This window comes from Myotis brandtii, unplaced genomic scaffold, assembly GCF_000412655.1.
Source record: "Myotis brandtii unplaced genomic scaffold, ASM41265v1 scaffold2136, whole genome shotgun sequence".
In the NCBI taxonomy this organism is placed as follows: Eukaryota; Metazoa; Chordata; class Mammalia; order Chiroptera; family Vespertilionidae; genus Myotis; species Myotis brandtii.
This window is the reverse complement of record NW_005357986.1, coordinates 5,348-11,142: the sequence shown is the minus strand read 5'-3', so window position 1 is coordinate 11,142 and position 5,795 is coordinate 5,348.

The following is a 5,795-nucleotide window of genomic DNA, read 5'->3' as shown; positions in this document are numbered from 1 at the left end:
TTTCCCTTTGCTACAACATCGAGTAAATTTCCCATCGGATGGTTTTTCATCAGAGAAATTTAGTGATAGGCAAAATTCACATCGAACAGTCATTCCACCACAACTATGTTCAAGGATTGCATCCTCATGACTCCATTTTCGCTGAGAAGGCAGTTCCTACCAGTATTGGTAGTACTTGTTGATGACTGTTCTCTATTCTGTCGTCGTCACTTTCTTCTTTCAACTTCAAAGGCACGTTGGTCTTTAGACATTTTCTGTCGATAACGCTAGCATTTTTTGGCTGCAGAGCTACGTTGTATCAGCAGTTGTTCTTTAGACATAGTCTCACCTCTCTGCTGTCACGGTCTGAGATGCAGGTGAATGAGAGTCCTGGCTGTCAGGCGGCTGAGAGCTGTCTGACCAACAGTTGATTCTGGCTGATTCTGTGGGGGTGGGACTTCCTCCTCCCTGCTGTCAGTTTCCACAGCTGTGATGAGGAAGCTGGGGTGACAAAGGGAGCTACGCCCTCCAAGCCACCCTTTCTCTCGCTCTGCTCTATGTCCAGTGGCTTCCTGCTCTGCCAAGTCCTCCAAACCTCCCACTCTCTGCCTGCTCTCTGGCTCTGCTCTCCACCAGTGAAGGTCCTGGGAGCCCGCAGGCGTGGCTACAGCCTTGCCTCCTGGGGCTGGTGTAGGTCCCAGGAGCCCGCAGGCATGGCTTGGTGTGGCCAGCCTCGCCTCCCAGGGCCAGCAATGGTCCCACGGCCCCGTTGCCTCCTGGGGCACTTGACACCTGCATATGCAAATTACCCGCCATCTTTGTCAGGTTAATTTGCATACTCACTCTGATTAGCTGGTGAGTGTGGCAGAGGGATGGTTAATTTAGATGTTTCTCTTTTATTATATAGGATACTTGTTTAATTCTATTTTAATAACTATCATTGAGATAAAATCATATTCCAGGAAGAAGCATTATATTTACTTTATGGGTTTATTTGAGTGTCTGTGATACACTGCCCCTGGGAAGTGTGAGTTCTACAGTTTAGACTGAAAACTATTTTTTAAAAAATATATTGTATTGATTTTTTACAGAGAGGAAGGGAGAGGGATAGAGAGTTAGAAACATCAATGAGAGAGAAACATCAATCAGCTGCCTCCTGCACAGCCCCCCACTGGGGATGTGCCCGCAGCCAAGGTACATGCCCTTGATCAGAATCTAACCTGGGACCCTTCAGTCCGCAGGGCGATGCTCTATTCACTGAGCCAAACCGGTCAGGGCAAGACTGAAAACTCTTGAGAGATTATGGTAGCAATTCCCTTCTCTTCCTTATTCTTTTTTTTTAATTTAATTTTTTAATCCTCAACCCAGGGTATTTTCCCATTGATTTTTAGAGAGAGTGGAAGAGAGAGAGGAGCCCCAACCAGGGCCCTGGCTGCCGGGGGTCGTATCCAGCATCTAGAAGGGTTCAATAAATCTGGAGAAGGGCTGTGGTAAGTAATTAAAGAGTCCAGAGGTGAAACATAATTTTGGAAGGCATTTTGGGGGGCCAGAAGAGACTTAGTTATAGAAACCAAGACCTCTTGTCTCTCTGGCTCCCAGAGCTTTATATTTACACAGATTGCACTGAAGCAGATATACATATCAAAGGTTAAGGTTTGGTATACAGTAAGATAATCAGGTTGGGGGAAACTGCCTTCGGCTGTTCAGGTGTTTGGCCAGCAGGAGGCAATAACCTGTAGATTGAAATGCCCTCAGCTGTCTGGCAGCAAGCTATCATCTATGCAAATCTTTAGGTGTGGGGAAACCCCCTTAGCTATTCTGGGAGGCAATATGATTCTTCAGCCCTGCTGAAGCCTCAAGGTTCCATCAACCTTTTGATGAAACTTCTTGCATCCTGGAATTAGCTTCTGGCACCTGGCCAGGGAGAAGCCTGCAACCTAGGCACATGCCCTTGACCTGAATCAAACAGTTCTTTGGTCCACAGGCTGACACTCTATTCACTGAGCCAATCTGGCTAGGGCTTCTTCTTTTCAGGAAGATGTTAAGAAATCATTACAGACAATTATGAGAACTTTGGCTTGAGAAAAAGTTATGAAGAGGTTTTTTTTTTTAATCACATAGTAACATCATATGCCTGTTGTATAACAATCTATGTACATTTATAGGGAAACTAGAAATTCTCTGAGTATCACATAGTAACATCATATGCCTGTTGTATAACAGTCTATGTACATTTATAGGGAAACTAGAAAATATTCTCTGAGAATAATCCACATTGTTCCTAAGAATAAGCTTGAATTCCTCTTCCTCCAGTCTTCTGTAAAAGTTGACCCCAGACCCACTTCCAGGAATTGCATTGATTCTTCCATGCTCCTCTCTGTTTTTTCTAACTAGTACATAATAATTCCACCTGTAGCCTCAAACCAACTAATTCTTAAGGAATTAGGTCTGTCTCCATTCACCTCAGGGCAAAATTGCTCTCAACTGCTCTCCTTATAGCTAGCTGGTTTATTAACTTGAATACCTCGAATTCTGACTTTAACGATCCTCTGATTCCCCCTTTCCTAGGTTTAGGGTTCATTAGAAGGTCCTCTTTGATCTCTTTGGTCAGTATAGCTCAGCTGGTTGAGCATCATCCCATGCACCAAATGTTTGCTGGTTCGATTCCTGGTCAGATCAAAGCCCTGGTGTTGGTTTGATCTCCGGTCTGGGTGTCAATAGGAGGCAACCAATAGATGTTTCTCTCTCACATCAAATCAATGTTTCTCTCTCTCTCTCTCTCTCTCTCTCTCTCTCTCTCTCTCTCCTCTCCTCTCCTCTCCCCCTCTCCCCTCCTTTCTCTCTAAAATAAATTAAACATATTTTTTAAAGTCCATCTTCTTCATAGGCTTCCTATCTTACTGTCTCATCTCAGTGAACTGGTGCTCTTATTACTTCCACATGGATGCTACATCTCCTTTTAGAGAGGACTTGGGTATATCTTAATGGTCTCTGTATGCCAGGACCTAGCACAATGCCTTGTACCCAGAGGAGCTTATGTAATGTTTGTTATTCAATTAATTAATCAATGAATTAGAGTGTGAATGGATATTACAATGCTATGACTGATAGGTAAGTACTGAGTGAGTCTTAAGGGATAGGAAAAAAAAATGTTTGGGGCTGGAGGTTGTGTTCAGGAAACTTAGATTGATTTTGCAAAGGAATGGATTGACAAGAAATGTGAGATTAATGAGGAAATGAAAATATGCAATTTAGGTGACTGAGGGTACCTGATTCATGATGCCTTGTCCTTTTAGCCTAATTTGTCCCATCATACCTTTAGCCCTTGGCAGGAGCCTTTGTTAGTAGAGATGATGATGGGCCTGAGTCTCCTGTTGCTGTTCTGACCCCACTGACCCTGGCTCAAAGGACAATAGGTATAGACTCTTCCTGGTCCAGCACTATGTTGCCAATCCAAGTGGCCAAAATGGCAGATACTGTGAAACCATAATGAGGATATGAGGCCTAACTTCACTCTGCAAAGACACCAGTAACAACATCAAGGTCCTCTGTGAAGTTGAGAATGGAATGCCTTACGGAAAATAATTTCAGAATGAGCAGTTCTCCTTTCCTGGTCACTACTTGCAGGCATAAAGAGGGTCCCCCTGGCCTCCCTGCCAGTACAGAGACACATCAGTGTCCAGAGACATAGTTGTTGCCTATGAACATGGCTTGCCTGTCCCTTTGATGAGTCCTTTTACCATCCATAACCAGCAGGCCACTGGCCCAGAGATGGCATTGCTCTCCATTCCTGGCATTTTCCCTACACACTCCAAAACAGGGGTGACTACATTCATTGGCAGGGGCCCAGAAAATGAGCTGCCTGGATATTTTGTTTTCTAATATGTTAATAAATAAAAAATGTCTCTGAAATCAGTAAGAATCAAAGCCTTCTCATCAATTCTTGGCCTATTGATTTTTTCACATTTTCTCTACTCAGCTGCCCCCAGAGAGGATGGCATGGAACACAAATGCCTTTTTCCCTATCAGTTAGTTCCTTCTCAGTCAATAGGGAGGTAGACTTTCCCATCCTATGAGTGGAAGGATGTTAAATTAATCTTACATAGAGACCTGGGAAATGCCAGGGCTCATTGCCGCTAAGTGAAATTTTCAGGAGGGGCAAATTGTTCTCGCTGTTAAATAAGCCAATATTCCTTGTACAAAAGTTAAACTTTGAGGAATAGTGTTTAGAGCTAAATACCAACAGATTAAACTTTCTATCTACCTCTCTCTTAAACTTTCTCTTTCCTCTCTGTTTCTCTCTCTCTCTCTCTCCAACTCATACACCGACACACACACACACTCACACACACTCCTGCATGAACACCAAAATTCACTCCTGATACCCACCTCTTTTCTTAGGCAGGAAGTAATTTTGAGTTGCTTTGACTAGACTTCTCCCAGGATATTCTCCTGGTTATTTCATATAAAGATTAAATATTAGATTGCTTTCCATTATTTTCTCTTTAAACTTTTACTTTATCAATGGATGTCAGGCAACTGTGAGGTCTTTGGGAATTTATAGAAAGATTCCAAGCTTATCTCTTATTCTTCTTCATCTAGATTTGTTTTCAAATAAACACATACTCAGGTGAATAGACACATTCTTTATAAAATATACTAATGAATTCACAGATTTAATGGTTAACTTCTCCTTACCTAATTTCTATCAATAGGTACATGAATATTTTATTTATAAAGTGGTTGTTAATAAATTAAAGTTATGAATCACTAGTTTTGCTGTCTTGTGAATATATGACTGCGTGTTCACAAGTATTCACAATGGTGCCCTCTCCTGCTGCCTACATTGCCCTGAAATGGGCCAAAAGCCTTGCTTCTTCAATACCCAGGTTATAGATCAGGGTCCAGGTGCCACCTGGGAGAGCCCAGTCTCACTGAAAGTATTTAAACTTATGCAGGAAGAAAGGGAGAAGTAAATTACTGGTGCACACTCAGCACATGAATCTTTCTTCCTTGAGGGAACCTATTTCAAACTTGATATCACTGTCATTTCCTAAGGAAGTAGGAAGAAGAGTTTCCCAAACCTCTCTTAATAAAAAATTTGCCTTATTTAAAATCCCAAAATACCCTTAGGAAGTGAGAAAAGTCCAGATTTTAGGAGAACATTTGGAATATTTTCTCAGGTTCTCCAACCAGTACCTTCACTTTGATATGATGCAAGATGACTTCGATAGAGATCATTGACCTAATCCAGGCCTTGATAGGGCAGGCCACAAGTATGGACCATTAGTATATTGAGTGTGCCATAGCTGTGAAAACACATATCTTCTCCAAACATCTGCTTAGAGCAGTGGTCAACAAACTCATTAGTCAACAAAGCCAAATATCAACAGCATAACAATTGAAATTACTTTTGAGAGCCAAATTTTTTAAACTTAAACTATATTGGTAGGTACATTGTTATTAACTTAATTAGGGTACTCCTAAGCTGGCCTTTGCTAAAAACGTCCTCAATCTGATTGAGGTACGTTTGCTGAGGTCGACCACTTCCAACTCTCCCATCCTCAACTGGTGCATGAATTGCGCGCGCCTCCCCTGCGCTGCATATCCGGCGGCCCGCCTGCACCGAGTCTCCTGTTGCCCGACGACCAACACCCCAACTTCTTCTAACTCCACTTCCTTTTTATTAAATTTTGTTTTGTTGCTTAAGGTATTACAAAGAGTATTACATATGTCTCCTTTTTACCCCCTTTGACCTTCCCTGGCCGCCCCTACCCCCTAGTGTCTTGTGTCCATTGGTTATGCTTATATGCATG